The 19,789-nt window shown below is 37.0% G+C and overlaps 1 long non-coding RNA gene across 1 annotated transcript in view; it reads right to left on the bottom strand.

The window, feature by feature from the left end:
- Positions 1–1,177: 1,177 nt before the first annotated feature.
- LOC118600107 overlaps positions 1,178–19,789 on the bottom strand; it is a 39,692-nt gene continuing 21,080 nt past the window's right edge. Inside the window, exon 2 of the long non-coding RNA XR_004949675.1 lies at positions 1,178–2,517. This is a non-coding gene — a long non-coding RNA (uncharacterized LOC118600107). The remainder of the gene's footprint in view (positions 2,518–19,789) is intronic.

Consider the following 19,789-nt stretch of genomic DNA (forward strand, 5'->3'; position numbering starts at 1 on the left):
ATTCAAGATAATTCCCTTATTTAATTCTGCCTCAAATCATTGAAAAGACTCCTCATGTGAAAGAGTTTCGTCCTCTCCGGTCCCTGTTCAGCAATGGACTTTTCCGTTAATGATGCTGTGTTCACACGTGACAAATAGCACATGGTGTTCTCATTGGACGAGCAAGGAGAGGTGAATTCTTCTTCTTCTTCTTCTTTTTCTACTGTTTATCAGCTGATTGTTGTTTTTTTGTACAGCTCTATTAATATATTTGAAAGACTAGGTATCAAATAATTCCGTCCAGTCACAAAATGCAATTAGTTATTTTTGCTCCATGATCAATTTTAAAAACGGTTGGCACTTCTATGGCACTTCAACTGTTGGAAGCTCCGGGTCAGACCCAGGATACTCGGGATAGACTGTCTCCCAGCTGGCGCGGGAACAATTTGGGGTCCACCCAGAGGAGCTGGAGGAAGTGGCCGGGGAGAGGGAAGTCTGGGCATCTTTGCTTATACTGCTGCCCCGGTGTGCTCTGGTCCAGATGACCCCACCCTTACATTGAGGTGTTAGTCCTTCCATGACAAAGACGGGCAAGACTTTCCTGTCTGTCATTGGACACCAGTAAAGATCGACAATCATTGGAAAAAAAAATAAATAAATCCGCACACTGTCTTGTGGGGTCCAGATGACCCCACTTTTAATGCAAACAAGCCAAGGAGAGCGGAAGGGTTACATGCTTATACACATGCTAGAGCTACATTCAAGGAGTCCATTTGACCAATCGGATGGACCCATTTATGTCATTGAAAAGTAAACTTGAGATCTTACGTTAGATGCCCACCTGCTAAATAGGTGTGAGTCGTTAGGACTGTGATTTAAATTATATTGACTTTTATTTAAATAAAACAATTTCAGTGAAATGGATAAGGCATATTTTTTCTGGTGTTTTACTATTATATCGTCAATCCCAATTATCGCACATTTTCCTCATAACGGGTAACTCCAATGTCCAGTTCATTAGTACATCTAGGATGTTTCTTTCTTTTTTTTTTTTTTTAAATCAAAACATACCACACAGCATTGTATTGTCCCACCGTCCTGCTCTGCCGGCCTGCAGAGATTGTGTCAAGAGGTGCTGAGAACCTGGCTGTCTTTTCTGCGCCTCATTGAGCTCGCCTTTTAACACCACCGTAATTAGTTTTTTTTTTTCCTTTTACCCAGCCTGCAGCCTTGGGTGTCTGGCTTTGTGGGCTGTGTCTCTCAAAGAATCGAGCCTGTCTGGCAAACAGAAACAAACTGCCCTGCACGCCTACACTCGTTTGTACTCTTCCCCTGCCAGATAGCTTATTGAATAACAGGCGTGACAGCTTAAGGGGTTACAGAGGCCAGAGAGGAGGCCGATGCATTCCCACCAAACCCAATGTTTCTGGACACCTCTAATTTTTTTTCCCCATCATTTAGGCTGTCCTGTAATTAATCTGTCTGTACATTTAATTAAAAAGAAAAGTTAAAGGTGTAATTGAAAGCAATGCCTGCCTTTGTGTGTCGACCTGGGGAACAATGTGAGAGGTAATGCATCGTGGCAGCACGGATGCATCACCTCAGTTAATCTGAAGTTGACCTCGAAGCAAGTTGAAGGAAAGAAGGCTCCAGATGCTTCCGCAACCGACCGCACCTCCCTCTACGCCCATACTGACATGTTCACATTCATTTACTGGAAATGAATCTGTCGTCACACTCACCAAATTATTACCGGAATTAATGTGACCCCTTGGATCCATTGCCAAAGTATCAGTAATAGTCTCCCAGCTGATTTATTTTTACATATTGAAATAAAAAAATAAATAAAAAAAATTGCTCAAAATCATATTTAGTTAACTGGGTAAATAAAAAGTCAGAGTGGGGTAACGCAACGCCTCTTGTTCCCCAACAATGAAAGATCGAAAGCCGACACAAATCAGCTCAATTGTTAGCGACACGCCAGGGTTGATCTTGGGCCTGTGACACGTTCACGCAAGCGGCGGGAAACAACAAGCGGCTTCAGAAGTCATGTGAGACGAGCCGCTGATGGTTCACTGACGATGTTTTCTTTGTGGTGTGGAAAAAAAAAGGAAACGAACGACAAGAGTAATCAAGATGAATGTTGCCTTGATTACATGAATAGGTTTGAAACTCATAACAACAAAAAAGACCACTTTTTTTTAAAATTTCTATTATAGTTTAACTATTTTTTTTTTGGTGATGACTATCATATATTTGACTGAAACAAGGAAGGAAAAAAAGCCTGTCCAGTTTCTAATGAAAAAATACATTTCTATCTTTTAGTATGACAATTTCATAGCTTTTTGTTAACTGTTTATTAAAAAAATAGCTTTCACCATCTTATCAACTTAATTACTTTTGCCTCTGTTAATCATGCTTTACCTTTTGTTGATTTTTCCACGTAATCCCTCTATCAGCACCTGGATCAGTCATAGGCTTCTGTTCTCTTTAGTTTTCTTTGTCTGAGGCATGGCTGCTGTCAAACTGTATCAGAAACTGAGAAAGAAACAGATTATGAATGATGACCTATTCAGTAAATTATTGAGGTATGGGGACACCTGGCATGTGACACGTGTTCAAGAACACGCTAATTGAGGGCACATTTGGCCCATGGCATTCACATGGTGGATAAGCAGCTTCTTCTTTCTTTTCTACTGTTCACTAGGACATGTCCACAATCTACAGTTGGAAGAGGCTTGGAAGGTGCCCCAAATGAAATTCTAAACAGGATAGGAAACGGTCATTTTAGTCTGAATGATGGAAACTGGGACACAGTGTCTGATGCAACCAAGGACTTTGTCTCCAAGATGCTTCATGTAGACCCCCTTCAGAGGCTGCCGGCTATAAGCGGGTCCTCAGACACCCCTGGATTGTCCAGAGAGAAAACTACCCAACAGCCAAGTGCCACATCAGGACCCTAAACTGATCAAGGGTGCAATGGCTGCCACCTATTCTGCTATTGCCATATGTGAAAGGCTTGATGTCATACAATTCCAAACCACAAATATTAGTTTCTCCTTAATGATTAGTTGTCAACAGTTTGCAATTCCATGAATCAAAGGGGACACCATCCATACATCCCAACCAAATCGGAGACCCTGATTGGTCAAAGTTCAACGTGGGTCAAAGTTTAGTACGTAAAGCTAGAAAACAGTTGTAGAAGCTTGCGTAGCTAATCGTGAACACAAGAGTTTCAAAAACAAATTCCTGAAACCTGTGTTTACGTGACAGACTTTTCATTGGACAGTAAGAACATAGCTTCAAAGCTGTGCTAGTTTGATGAGAAGAAAGTTGCAGCAATGACGATGATACTTGATATTAAGGATTTGGGACGTGAAGAAAAGTTTAGCTAATTTAATTTTTATCTTGATTTTACTGGAAACCCATTATGCTTAATTTTTTGTGTGTGTTATATACATTGCAGTAGGGCTGCATGGTAGGGTAGTCTTGCCTCACAGCAAGAAGGCATGGTTCAAAAACCAAGTCCCCTTAGTACATGGGCACTCCAGTTTCCTCACACAGTCCAAAAACAAACTTCAATGGTTATTTAAGAACTCAAAATTGTCCTTTAAGTGTTAATGTGAGTGACTTTATGCCCTTGTATTGTATTGCAAAGGATTGGGATAGGTGAAATGCTCAGGATGTACTCTCCTTTCACTTGCTGGGATAGGCTCCAGCAACCCTCCGACCTCCAAGTACAACATTGGGATCTCGAATGAAAGAATTTTATAGAACTGATAAATAAATATATACAGGTATTAGATTTTATAAACTTAAAATATGTCAAAGAAAAACAATTGTCTTAGTCACAATTATGTCTATTAATGATCAAACTAGCAGGAATCCATCTCCTATTTCTCAAACTTTACACAAACATTCAATTATTTTTTAAAATATTGAAAATCAGGCCCAGAAAACCCACGAACATATATATATATATATATATATATATATAATTCACAACGGCTAAAATTAAAATTTAAGAGAGACGGTTTCCTCTTCCCGCTCAATAAAAAATATGTCCCTTACAATGTCTACATTTGAGATATGGTAAGATCTAGAATGTTGATAAGAAAAAACAAACCAGTACTCAAAAAAAAATGTAGTCAATTGTTGGTCAACACTGCAACCTGGGAGAAAGTAGATCCTTATGAATGACTGCTGAGGTGCTTTTGTTGCACATTATCCTGTGGTCTTTGTTTAACTTCTGTTCAGAGTCTGACAAAACCAGTTTAAAGAGTGATTGAAACCCAGTAGAACTTGTAGAGTTGTTTACATGGAAATGGTTCTGTGATAAATGGGCAACTTGTCCAGACAGGCCCAAGACTTAGGTGAGAGAACAACCTGCACACTCCAAATCTTCTCAACCCTAAAAACATGAGAGGTTTGTGTAAACCGAATCTTTTTACACACAATTATATAATCATATAGTTTTATGTTTGTAATTACTATTTTAATGATTACAAATGCGTTACTTGGATGCTGTCAACTTTGACAGGTCATTTGGAAGATTTATTTTTCCCTCTTCAGTCAAATAAATAAATAAAAAAACTTAGTAGTGTTCCAAAAACCTGCGCTGGATTGGACTCTCAAACCATCCAGGGTGTACCCCGCCTTCACTTGATATTGGCTAGGATAGGCTCCAACATCTCTTAGACCTTGAAAGGGGTTAAGCGGGTTTGATAACTTTCTTGTACATTATGTCTGTTCGTGCATGTGGACGAGTTTGCATTTGTTATCTTGTGAGGACCTCACAGTGACCAAGTGAGCTTCATGGGAATATTTGTCCAGTTTGACATCATATTTAAGAAATCGACATGTAGTATGCAACTTTCAAGTTCTTGTTAGAAATAAGAAAAAATGAATGCAATGTCCCGATTAACATAGCAGTACGGACTTGTGTGTGTGTGCAAAAGAAAAAAAAAATGAATGCAATGTCCCCATTAAAATAGCAGTACAAACCCGTGTGTCCTAATATTTCAAATATGGTCAGTTTCTTTATCTGTCGTTCACAAGCCTCTGGTAAGGGTCTCCATTATTTGTTTGCTCACAGGTTAGAGGCCATTTCTCATGCTTACATGTGTGTCAGAGCTCTTAGCATTCGTCTCCATGCCCTTCCCTATAACATCGCTATCTTCTCCCGAGAAATATTGTGGCCATATTTACCGTTGTCTAATCAAGATGGTGGGCAGGTCAAGTTTAATTAACCTAAGACGGCGATAAATGTAAATGCCAAATGTCTGCCGGTGTCACAGCATAAAGCTTTTATGAGGTAAAACCTCTTTCTCAAGGGGGTATAAAGCTGCTTCGTGCTGACCCATAAATTTTGAAGTGACCTAAGCGGGATAATGGATACAGCTGCAAGATAGCTGCTGGAATTTTACATACAAGACATGCTGGAAGGGTGATGCCCAAGTCTATGAAGACTAAAAGAGGTCTATTTCATGGTATTCTAGGAGACTTGTAGCAGAAACAATAACCACTTGGCTCTAATTATAGATGAACTTATAGAAAATCTGCAGAAAAGTAAACAGGCTGATGAAATTGTATGGGAAAAACATGGTAGTTTTAATAGAACTACTTCCTGGACACATCACATCGCTATTAATGACCCTCACGTTCACAGGTGAGACTTCTATGACGGTGGTGCAGCGGTAGAGTGGTCATCTCTAACTGGAAAATCACAGGTTCAATTCCTGACCCGCACATTCATGTGTCACAGTATCCTTGGTCAGGACACTGAGCCTCAGATCGCTCCTGATGGTTACATGGTTACAGTGTTTGGCAGCAGAGCAGCCATCAGTGTGGGAATTGGACTGTAAGGCGTTTTGAGCCTTCAAAAAAGGTAGTAAAGCGCTATGTCAACATACACTATTTACCATTTCTATAAACACTTTAAATACACTTTTGCAACATAATTTAAAATAATTAAACCAAAATCTCTATAACAGGGGTCAGAGACTCCGGGCCTCGGATCAGGTGTGTTAAGCCATTAAGGAGCTTCAACAGCAGGTTAGTTGGAAAACATGTTGAACATTGGCCCTCGAGGCCCGGAGTTTGACTCTGTGGAGTCCTGATGAACATTTTGTTTTCTAGCTTATCTACTCTTGTATATAAGGATACGTTCTAACAAAAATGTTCAGATCATTAACATTGTAAACAGTGCTGCTTCTCCTGGAGGGTGTTTCAGTTTGGCCACTAGGTGGCGATTGCGCTAAAGAAGTACACTTTTTTCAAGAAGAAGAGAACAGTATGAGGGAAAAAACCAAAGTTTTAGACCACAAATAGTTACTTTAAAAATTATTTCCTTGAAAGAGTTTGGAAAATTAATACTTGCAAGTAAATAAAGATGTTCATTTAGTCAGCAGCATATTTTTTTGGTCAACTGAGCGTTAGCATTAGCCGTCCTATGGGAATTTCTATTGAACGTTAGCATTAAGCTAGGGGACTTTAGCTTTGGGTTTTAAATTGATTTATATCTTTTGTGAATCGATTTTTGCTCTATAAAGCTTACATCGGTTCAAATCGATTAATCGATTTTTTCCAATACAGCCTGACTTGTTTCATTTAGGAGAGGAGCTTAAAGTAATGAGGAGGTTAGGAGCCTATATATATATCTATCTATATATATATAGATATATATAAAGATATTTTTGCATTCAGTAGAAACACTACTACTAGATCTACTACAGTAAATAAAACTTAAACATTTTGACTAGAGTTAACCATTTGGATGAAAGGCTTCATCTGCCTATCACTATTTGTGACTATTTACAAATATTAGTTGAACATTTTATATTTTTAATATTTGACCCATTCTTGAAGAACAAAACCAGGAAATAACATATAAGTGAGAAGACAAAATCTTACTGCAGACTTGAGCTTATAAACACTGAGGGATCCAATTAATCTTCAACACAAACTCAAACCTGGTGAGACTGACTGAAGGTGGTAGAACACTGGAAAAAAGCAAATTCAGAAACTTCAAACATAACCTGAGCACACCTGAACTATTGTACACTAAACATACAGGCTGCTTTACAATAATATTATAGACATTAAACCGACCCATGGCCCTAAAAAGGCTGGGTGCCACTGCTCTAAAATACAAAAAGGTGATTTATTATATATATACATATATATATATATATATATATGTATATAAAATAATGTATTTAAAATAATATATACATATTTTTATTATATATATATTTTAAAACTTAATGCATTCATCCCTGAAAGCACACATAATAATAATCCCTGTGACATATCGTAGGTTTGATTCGCAAATTTCGTACATACATTTTGTCCATCAAACAATTTAAAAAGATGTCAGATGTGGTACGGATCTTGACGGCTGCCACCTGCTCAGCCCTGGGATGGAAAGACAAATGAATGGATGGATGTGATTCTGTATAGATTAAAATATTGTTATCAAATTGGGTTTCTGTAAATGCACCAACCATTTCTGCCCAGCTCCATCAAAGGCAAAAAAAAAAAAAAAGTTTCCAGATAGGTTATAATACGATTATTCCATTTAAAATATTGTCTGGACCACAAGACATATGTCTATGTTATCTTAGATAATGTGACCACAACAGTGACGGAGTTGAGAAAGAACTTCCTGCTACCAGAAGCAACAGCTTATGATACTGTAAAGCACTTAGGCTGGGAGGAAAAAACAAAACAAAACAAACATTGGTTTAAGTAATGCTCTGTTATATTCCATTTCCGTGACTCTATTATACAATTATTTATTTATTTTTGACTAAATTAAATTATTGCTGTCTGGTCCTTAAAGAAGTAAGGCTCTTCCAAGTGAAAATGCAGCTTTTTATCTATCCATGCTTGTGTGTCTGTGTGTCTGTGTGTTAGCTTAGTGGTCCATAAATCTGTCTGGTATGGTGGCTTGGAGGATCAAAAAGTAGGAAACACAAGCAGGTAGACTGGGATTTAATTTAATAGTTAAACCAACAAACAATGAAGTGCTTGAATTTAACATTTAGAAAATCTAAGGTGTCATCAGAATAATGCTAAGACAAAGACAAACAAAAAATAATCAAACTTTTAAATGTTCAGATGGATCATTAAAAAAAACAGGACGCAACTGTTATGATTGAAAAATGAAAACTGGCGGGATTAGAAAGAAAGCGAAGAAACAGAAAACTAAACAGAACGTGGACAAAAAACTTGATTAACAAAAACAATAGAAAATAAACCAAATCAGGTGCCAATCACTACAAAAACAAAGTTTTACATAATTAAATCTGTGATATTTTATTTTGAAAAACCACATAAACACAAATGGAGCTAATATTTTTTTCAGTTTAATTTATTTTCACTGTTTATTTCAGGGGAAAATGAAAACTGTTATAGAAAAAGTATTTGTCTCAAGTCTAATTTCTTTCACAAACTGAAGTTTTAAAGATTTTTAAAGACTTTTGAATTGAGACATGTGTAGATGAAAGTGTGTGGAGATGGGGCCGTTTAAACTACATAAACAGTATAAATCAAATCATAGATTTCTTTTCTCATTAGGATGTAAACCCAAAAGTACAAAACGCTGCAGTTCCTCAAATCACCACTGGGAGTCGGCTTCAAAAGTGAGCAAACTCACATCAACATCCATGTTAAAATTATTAAAAGTAAAATCTTTTTACTACCTGATTTATTATTATTATTATATTTTTACTGTTTTCACTGGTGGCAGATATAAAATCCATTGCACCTTCATTCATATTTGTCATGGGAGGGATAACCCGTCAATGTAAGGCTGGGGTCATCTGGACCCCATGATTTAGGGTTATGGGTAGAAAAAGGGGGAAACCTTTAAAGACCATGGAGATGGCCCAAACAAAATATTATAGACCGCTTGGCAAGTCTACAGAACTAAAATGTCCATCAACATTTTTTTTCTACAGGTATGCTGCGGGCAACAGGTAATAGCAAACAACACATAAGGATGGGTGAAGTAGATGAGGTTTAAAATACGGATAAACTGCACAATTCTTAAGCACATTTTGAACAGCTTAAAACCAAATTGAAGTAAAGACCTATCGGCTGAACCCTCCACAGACATCTGTGGACACGGACGAATGACGAAACACTTATGAACATACATGTGTGTATTTCTGTTGTATGTCTGATTTTGTTTGGGTTGTACTGGAATGTGGTCTCTTACATCAGTGAAAGCTGTGGATTTGACATTAAATCAATCTTGAATGTATCACGAAAGACTGAAATTGCATTCGTGGACAATGCACAAAATGTTTGTAGTGGTTGTGTGACACGGCCGTAAGGAAGGGGTAAACAGGTGAGATACAGGGATATCATATGGATTTAGTTTTTGTAGGTATCGTATGTCCCATGGGTACTTATGTACCACCTGCACACCCCATGTGTGGAGCATTTGTGTATGGTTAGTATGGAGGCAGTACTCGCAACTTGGAGTGTGGTGTAACAGCACTGTACTACACCAATACATCAAAAGTATGTGGAATTTAAGATTATCCTTACAAGTGCTTTTCAGTACACTTACCACACATGACAGACATATTCTATTTTCCTAACAGGTAGCTGGTTGAAACTCAAGGAAACGGTGTATGTGACTAAGTTTTCAGCTCCCTATGCCTTCTTTAGCCCCTTGACTTTCCCCCAAGCATCAATTTACTTCCAAAATATTCTTCATGCACACCACAAACATGCAATGTAGGCTCAAACTGAAATTGCAAGTTCCCATCATGAAAATCTTTCCATATCTCGGTCTCCTGTGGAGCTCTTTACCACTAGAAACAGGTTTTTATTACTTAGATGAACTAAAAACTCGTATGAGAAGCAAACAAGGCTTCAGTAACAATGCAAACACTGGAGGGGCTTCCTTTTTTTTTCCCCCCATAATCCTCACAGACTAAAACTGCCTATTAGATATGTTGACACCAGAAAAATCAATTAAGAGAATCTGTTGATATCTGTAACTGAGTATCTATTCCTCTGGAGTGGTTTTGAACAACAAATACTCAAAAATGCTGCGAGGGCTTTGAGATGGTCAGCACAACGAGACCAATTAATTAGTGGAAAGGTGTCATCCATTAAATGCAGCTCTAAAGGGGCTTTGTGGTGTTTTCATTATGTTAATGGAAAGTCTAAAGCCCAAAAGGAAAGAGATTTTGGAGTGTAAAGAAACAAACAAAATGAACCAGATTTGGTATTGTTTTACAGGAATCAGCACAACGTTCATATATATTTCATATATTTTAAATATTCACTAACTTTTGATATTATTTACCTGTAGCTTTGATAAATTGAGTTTAGAAACTTGAGATTGATGCATTATATTTTGTTTACTCAGCCATGTTTCAGCAGGATATCAACTATTTTGCTTAATAAATCAATGATTTTTTTCACTTTTTTGTATGAAACAAATATTTTAGCAGCCTCAATTTTTAACTTTTAACTTTAAATGCAAAAATGAGAAAGGACTATTTTTGTATTCATCCAAACAGCACCAAACCTGCAACAGAACAGCTAGTTCTCCAGTTATTTTAATTTATAATGCCTCATATTCAAATTATTATATTTTTGTCATTAATAAACATGTTAGAATTTGTTTCTACACAGCTCTTTAACAAATGTAGCCCACATTTCAGCTACTTTTTGGCGATATGTTGAATATATTTTCTAATATGTGCCATGCAACTCAACTTTTTATAATAAAAAAACATACTATTAATAACTAGACTAACCTCCCACATGTATTCAATTATATTGATGTATTGTAAATATATCTGAAATGGGACTTTTTTACCTTCAGAATCAATAAGAAATCCTTCTTCTCTGAAACCAGCCTCTAGTGGTTGTTTAAATAATTGCTAGATTGTGAACTTTTAGGTTTGCTTCGAACTCAAACATAGGGAGATAAATCTAATCTTTCCTGTTCCAATGTAAGAATTTGCCTTCAGGTATCACCTGCCTATATCTTCATGACATATGACCTGGTTTAGCAATAAGATGTATCGTTTCTTTGGTAATTTTGAAATCTATATTCTTAGTCGACCAATACCAGTGATTTTGGCTTTGTTTTTTTTTTTATTAAACTAAAAAACTACTATACTATACTTTACCGTTTCACAAGACTTTATTTTATTTGATGGTACAACTTCCTTTTTCTATCCTACCTTTCAAAACTTCTGTCTGTACACATCCTGTAGATGTTTGCTAATGTAAATGCTAACAAACCTGCTCTGGTTTGGTTACAAAATTCAAGAAATATTTGATATGACAGTGACTAAGGTTTTTGGAAACCTCTTTAACATGATATTACTAAACTTTTTTACAGTCTCCAATTATCTCCTAAAATACAATGAAGCTAGCAATTTGTGTGCTAGCTATTTTGATGTCCAAATTAAAAAAAACAAAACAAAACAAAACAAAAAAAAAACAATTGGTCTAACTTTTCTGTTCAGCAGTCTCTATTTTATTTATTTTTTTATATGGTACAACTTTCTTTCAATGCTACCTTTCAAAATCTCTGGTTGTCCTTTAGCTGTTTGCTAATGTAAATAGTAAGACCATTTGCACTACCGTATTTAAAAATTATTTCATAAGACAGTGACTAAGTTTTTCTTTTTTTTTTAACTTTTTTTTTTACATAATGGGAAAAAAACTACATTTTTTTTACAGCTTCCAATTAATCTCCTTAAACAACAATCAAGCTAGCACTCTGTATGCTAGTTATTTTTATGATGGTTGATATACCAGTTTTGAATTTTTAGAAATAATTGTTCTTAATTTTCTGTTCACCATTCTTTCTTTGTTTTCATTTGAGGTACAACTTTGTTTGTCTTTGCTGCCGTTCAAAACTTCCGGTTGTCCACATTCTGTAGCCCGTTGCTAAATGCTAGCACGATTTACCCTGGTAAAATTAAAATATTAAAAATACTTGATGTGACAGTGAGTGAAGGTTTTTCAAAGTTTCTTTCCCGCTATTCACATAACTAAATACGACTAAACATTTTTACAGCTTTCTATTTACACCTAGAAAACAATAAATCTAGCTAGCACTCTCTATGCTTTCTATTTTATATAGCTGGATCAGACAAACGTTTTTAGAGCTTCCTATGTACAAAAAACAAAATCAAGCCAGCACTTTTCATGTTTACTATTTTTATGCCAGTTTTTGGTTGCTATAAACATTTTGGAAAAAGGGAATTATTGACATGATAGTGTGCCGTTTTCGTTGGCATACTCCTATTGTTGGCGTAATAAATATTATCAAATGATCTTTGCATTCTCAGATGAGTGAACATATGAATGTACAAATACAAATACAATTCTTTTTCACAGTTTATCACTTTATCACCCAACTACTTCCTGTAAAATCCCCAAATTACTTTCAGGGATATTTCCAATGCGATCCTTCCTGCTGCACCTAAAATCAGTTTGGGGACTTCAGGCTGTTACCTGAGGCTATTACAGCTATTTTTACTTGCCAAGCTCTTGGCACTGTAACACATTCTCATCTCCAGTTTTCCTTTTACCTGGTGCCTCCAAGGAGCTGCTATTTGATCAAGGCTTTGTCCATCAGATTTTATTGGTTTATACTGATGCATTGGGAATAAATGAGAGATAGGCTCCTGAAAAAGGGCAAGAGTCAAGTGATAAAATATGAATATCTCTTTCCTGTGTTTGCAGAAATGATATTAGGTGATATTTGGAATGTGTTTTGAATAATTCATTGATGGCTGGTGTGAGTGGATGCTTTGCACAACAGCTTACTGTCCTTTATGTTAGAATCCTTCAGTAAAGAACAAGTTTAGCTGTTGCATTTAGAGGGGAAGTGGAAAGGAAAAAATACCAATGACGATTCTGCACCAACATTATTGTTTTCAATCCATTTTCAATGCAATTTGTTTTCCACCGTGTCATGCCGTGTCACTGTGGGGATAAGGCAACTTTGTATTTCTCTGACAGCATCCAGCACTCTGGTAACGAAATTGATCCGTCTGCATCATCCAGCCTTTTCAGAGTAGATGCATGCTTTATTTGTTTTTTTGTTTCCCACTCAATGAAATTAAACTGACAGCTCCATTGCCCAATTCAGAGTACCTATTTAAAAAAAAAACTAATTTAACTATAAAAAAAAGACAATTTACCATAGTTTTCACACTATAAAGTGCACTAGATTATAAGGCACATCATCAATGATGTCATTTGTAGGTGCACTTAACTATGAGGCACATTAGCCAAGCCAAAAGGGTCAGAGATAAATCCATCAATCAGTCAGACTTTTTACTGACGCTAGAACTCGTTCGTGAGACGTTAGCATATTTATGATACCTGTAACTCCTAACCTTTTTAGTAACACGTTAAACAAGACAGTCCAACCCAGTTCCACTCCACTCTCTCATCAGGGGCATCCATTCCCTCTACTTTTCACTACACTGAGTCACTATGTTGCTGGAGCCTATCCCAGCCACTATTGGGTGAAGGCGGGGTACACCTTGGATGGTTCACCACAGTCACACACACATTCACAACTATCCATACATTTTCTAAACCGCTTTGTCCCTTTCTGGGTCACAGGGCCGGAGCCTAACCATGGGCCTTCTTCTTGCTGTGAGTCAAGAATGCTAACCACTGTGCCACCATGCACCCCTATTCACAACTGTACATGTGAACTTTTTATTTCGCCTATAAAAGATGTTTTTGGACTGAGGGAGGGAGCCAGATTACCCAGACAAAATCCCAGCATGCACAAGGAGAAGCCCTACACCACCAGGATCCCTTTCGGGAGTGATTCAAAAGGAACTAGACTTCTATGACTCGTATTTTACTTCTATCTTTCTGTCCAAAAAAGGTTTGCTTTCACAGACAGTATATTGAATCGCAGCAGTGCTCACTTGCATCATTCTCAAAAAACTCAAATTTTGAGCAAATTTTCTCCCATCTTACTTGTTCTTCTACCTAAAAGTTAAAGTCACACTTAGGTGTGTGAAATGTGTTCTCCACATTTGGACTCAGCAAGGATTTGAACTCACGACCGTCCAGTCTCAGGGCAGACACTCTACCACAAGGCCACTGAGCTGGTTTTCTATCCTCTTTTTACTCCAACATCTATAAGCAACTTAGACATAGTGTTTCAAAGTTGTCACACACTGTATGGAGCTACCTCCAAATTGGAGCAGACCACTTTGGAAAAATTGAGGAGTTAAGACTCCCGTGGAATCTGGTGAAAGACAGATCACTGCTCAGTCTCCTGAAAGCTTGGAGAAGAAGAAAATACATTCCAGGGAAAACTGGAGGAATTTAGTCAAATGGGAATGGTAGATCAATTACAGTATTAGTCCCGTTAGGGATACAGTTTTTCTTTCTCTAGGATTTGACAGAATAGCAACATTTATTAGTATGTTTTTGGATCAATTGATTTCTCCATAGCTGTCAAATGAAGCAGACCATAGGAAATAAATCTGGTGCAGGCCAAAGAACCCAGCGTGATAGACCTATAACCTTATGGCAAATAGATCTATTAAAATATTTATTTTCAAATTGGTTGAATTGTTTTGTCATGAAGGATGAAAAAGAAAAAGATCAGCGCTTACATTTTGATGTAATCCAGGGTTTATACCCGTCCAGAGCAACTGAGTGAGAGCAATCAGTCAATCTATGGTCCTCCTCTCACCTATGCTCATGAGCCATGGGCTGTAAATGTGCACTTATGATCATGGATACAAAGGGTAGAAGTTGGTGTCCTTCGATATGTGGCCAGCAAAAGTGGGTTGATGTGTCTCAGACATCTATCATGAAGCAATCCTTGTGAAGAGTTATGGACATGCCCAACTGGGAAGAGGCTGAATGGAAAACCGCAGACATGATAGAGAGATGCAATCTCTCAGCTACTTCCTTCAGCTCCTCTGGGAAAAGACTGAAGGAAGTACTTGGGAAGCATAAAGGTCTGGGATGAAACTCAAACCTGGACAAAGGTCAGGCATTGACTGGATGGAGGCAATATTGTACATAACTCCATTTAGGTTTTGACTAGAAGTGTGTATCTTTTCCTCTCGCAAGATTTGATACGCATCTCAATACATAGTCCACAAATCGATACATAGACAATACATAACAGTGCCATTTTTAAAACTTCGGATGTGTAACATTGTACAGTAGTTGAGTACTTACAAAATCAAGGGAATCAGTTAATTCTTTTGGACATTTTTTCACTTTACAGTAGTTTTAGGGTCCAAATTGTGCACATATATTGTTTATACTCTGGGTGTCGCTTTCGTGAGAATTACCATGTTAAATACAGTTACAATTTGTAATTTAAATAGATGTGTGACATATCATGGTGGATGATGGATTCAAAGTGAAATACATGTCTTTTTAAAGTATGTATCCTTAGTATAGAAATTAAGAAATAAAGATTGGATTTTGCAACAACTGACAAAGCTATACATTTTTTACTACAAAGAAATAGCTTTTCATCGTCAACCATTCCAGGATAATAGGGCAACACCACCAGCATAGTTGCTCAAACATTAGACTCATACGTGTTCGTATGTCATAATCAGTTGCTACGATTTGTCAATAACAACTAAATAACACATCATGTTGTTTAGGCAACATCTTCAGTGTTAAAGGGTTAGGCAACAAAAACAAAATGTCTTTGACATATCAGCTTTAAACATAGAAACCTAAGATTTTGGATCTTGTTGTGTTGTTTTGTGGTTAATAAAAAAGTTTGGCATAATTATTTATTCAGGTATTTTTTAAAGTACTGTGGAAAAAAGGGTTATCATCTGGTTGCTGCACTCATCCCTCGCTGTCGTTCACCTTCAACCACTTGTAGGTGACTGAACTTGGTAGAAGCAAGCTCGTGATTGGACGTCACTTTGTTTGCATCTCATGTACATGAAAAGGCAAAGTTTTCCAAAAAATCGATTACTTACTTCCTGAACGACTTTATTCCTGTTTACCAATGTAATCTTGTTAATATCTGAGGTTCTTGACCAATACTGCTGTTAGTCTCATAACTAGATTGATTGTTAAATACACATCACATTACATCACTAGTTTTGGCAAATCCGTCCCCGTTTTTGTTGGTGTGCTACTTTAATTGTTCCTTATGGTTTTTTAGGCATCAACTTTTCTATATTCTGGTTTGTTTTCTTTTCCTCTATGTCCCTTTCTGGCAGGTGTGCTATTTTTGGGCATCTGGGATCAGCCCTTTTTAGGAGGGAACTGTGAGGATTTTGGACTTTGGTTTAGTTTTTGTCAGATATGTTATGGGTTTTGGTCATGTTCTGCTTTGAATTGTCAATCAGTCACATCAGTGTAGGCTTGTCACGATTCACAGCTGTCTTCATTTCAGTCAAATACCCTCAGTCTATTTAATTGTCTGGTTTTCAGTTGTTCCTTGTCAGGGTATCTGCTCTGTTACGTCAGAACTGTTTTGGTTCTCTATGGTTTTTGTCATGTTTCAGTTAATTAATTATTTTAAGTGCCTACCACCAAGCCCGGTCTCCTGCGTTTGGGTCCTCCACCACCAGGTCCTGACAAAAGCATTTTACAGATCTGATCAGAGGTTGACCACCCTATCGCTGCACCATAGTAAATAAGAATGTATTAAAGCCCTATATGCCATTTACTACTTGATGGTGGTAGTCCACTAAGACACGTTGGAAGAACAGGCAGTAACCAAACACGTGATGCTGTATACCACTGTAGCACAGATGTATGATTTATGAAACTAAAAATGACATACATACTCAAAGTAAACATTGCAGTAAATAATTGGCTCTAAAGTTTTGGAATCATTCCCCTTTAGGTATCAGCATGTAACATGAATTTTATTAGAGATGACTTGAAATTTGTTTGCTGGTTTAGAAAGGGAGAAAAATCAATTTTAACCAGAAACTTGGTCTTGCTTTGGTATTGAATAGCACATGTATGGTACCATTGTCTTGCGTCTCTCGAAAGCCTCCCCTCCTGCATTAATGGATGCGCGCAACTTTAAAAGCATTTCAATCAATGAGACTGAGTCTTCTAATGGGGCCTTCTTTCAGGAAGGGGAGCTGGAATATACGTTTTCATTACAAGGGCCAGATTGCTGCGTTCACTCAGCGCACTCAGCCCTGTATTGAAATGAGAGGTGTGCTGTGTGATTACTGGAGAGAGAGAGAGAGAGAAAAAAAAGCTTCTGAGAGATGGAGGATAGTGAACAGATACAATTTTTTTTTCTTCCCCCCGCTGCCCTTCATCATCCACTCTTTGATTTACCTTTTAATAATGAAAGGGAAGACGTTTAAAGGAAGTTGGTTGATGCCGTCTTAATGATAATATGCAAATGATGTCAGTGGAGGTGATGGCAAGATTAAATTAGTGATTTGATTCCGAAATGCACACCATAATTTATAAATACTTAATGATCACATGAATATAAAGAGAAAACGACAGCTTTAAAGAACGTTTCCTGTTTGCAAAAAGAATAAAAGCATAAGAATAAAATGTTATCAAAAACTGCATAGTCTTTGTTGTAGTTGTGAAGTTTTTTTCTTTATTGGATTTTAAGTTTAAACCGTATTAGAAATCTGATATTTCCTTTCAAGTCATATCATGGTGGGTGATGGATTCATGGCACACTGCCTGATAGTAAGAGTTATATGGCGTTTTGGGTTACCTCCAGAGGAACACGAACTAAAGGAGATAATAAATAGATACACTTGCTTGAAAATTATGGCCTTTAAAATTCACGTGTAGTGATTTTTTTTTTTAAATAACTTTTTAGAAATAAATGTATTTTAGATTTGTTGCGTTTCCGTCACTTTCTAGTAATAGAGAAATCAGGACTCATATTTTTAAGTGACATATGGATCGCTTTCTTGTCAAAACAGAAGTACTGTAGGAAGGAAAAGATCATGTAGGAGAAATTATTTATTGTGGTTTGTCCTTGGCCAAAATTATATAACACCAAGGCTTTCATGTGTTGAAATGGAGCTGTTTAAAAAAGCCAGAATTAGGCTAAGGCTAGTTTTTGTATCTGTAATCCTCTGGCCATAAATACATAAAGAGTAAAATAAAAAATATATATGCAAACACTTGTTATACAAATAGATAAAAGACAACATCACAACATATTAATTAATATATTAAAATGATCAAAACAGGCTAATCTTTTAAGCAGCATTAACACCGAACGCAGACAAGGCGTCAAAATCACGTCTGCTGCCTCCCTTTTGTCGCGCCTCAAATTTACCGCTTGATGCCCTGAGCGCGGAGAAACCGCTGATGAACTTAATTTGTTGAGCACATCATGGAAAACATGAATGATGTTAATCAAGTAACTTAGGTCTATATGTTATGGCGATCTCTACAGAGGCGCTGTGTCTGGGTTCACCATGTCATTCATTCTTGGATTTAAATAAATGGATGGAAGTTTAGAACAAACATGGTCGCATTGAGCGGCCATATTGAATTTCTTTTTCTAACCTTTGATCTAGTAACTGAGAATGTCACATGCCCAAAGCTGAGTCCTTGATTGATTGACGCCAAAATGGCGCCGCAAGACCTCAAACCACATCTGTACATTGATTTAATGTTTAAACTTGACACCCCTGCCACTGCCAGCCACGTCCGATGTGAATCCCCCATTAGTGTGGGCGGCCATAACCGTTAACAAACCTAAGTTCAAATCGACCATCATCCTTTAACACCAGAGATGTCGATGGTCACAAATAGATTACGCGCTCTTTGATTTAACCATAACTCTGTTTACATGATCAGCATGAATTCCCTGATTCTTACCACATATCACATTTGAACTGATAAGTCACTAAGCTACTTTTCTCTGCGACAGAATCATTTGGTTTGCATTAATTGCATAAGAACTTCGTTCTTCGTAAAATGTTGAGTGGAAGGCTGCTTTTGACACTGGAACTAAAGCTCTGGTGGAAATACTTTTACAATGTTTCTTCATTTGGTTGACTAGTGTTTTTACGCTAAACTGACTTTTATACTGTAGATTTTTTTTTAAGTTGGCCAAGGCATGGTTACCCATCAGAACAATGATAAATACCAAATTTATAGGATCAAAGAAACTTGGGCATAGTGTGCATTGCCTAGTGTGAGAATTAAATGCGTCTTATTTTTTTACGATAAGAAAGTTGTTTAAACTCTGTCTTCACCTTGTTTGTGTGGTTGTGTCCATAGTAACTAACTTTTTCACACAGGCCCTCATACTCCAGCCACAATTTAAACAATAACAAAAAACTTTCCATGGTCTGGCCTCTTTTTGTGAAAGTTATCCTTCAACTTTTCCCATTATCTTTTAATTTCCATCACCTTTTTTTATTTAGGCTGTTGGCAAAAAGTATTTGCCAATTCCACAACACCGGATTGTGTCCAGATTCAGCTAAATAAGAATTCCTATCTCCACCTACCAAACACTGACTGTGTTTTTGTGGCAACTAGCCATATAGATGAGGGGAAAAAAAGGTCAAATGTACACTGTAAAAAATTAAACATCCAGTTTGAAGTCATTTTATTTAGTCGACATCTTCATTACTCATGTCTATACAGGTACTGTCCGTAGATCTGTCAATAAAGCACAGGAAGTCACATGTCAAAAGGATGGCTCCACAGGGGTTTCTAGCAAATATCGTAACCAGTTAGTTTTCCGATAAAATTAGAACAAGTGTTGTTTAATTGGAAGGAATGCATTGTGGTGGGGGAGCGAAGAGTGTGAACGCGGTAATTTTTGACAACAGCCAACCGC

This window comes from Oryzias melastigma, linkage group LG18 (genome assembly GCF_002922805.2).
Source record: "Oryzias melastigma strain HK-1 linkage group LG18, ASM292280v2, whole genome shotgun sequence".
NCBI lineage: Eukaryota > Metazoa > Chordata > Actinopteri > Beloniformes > Adrianichthyidae > Oryzias > Oryzias melastigma.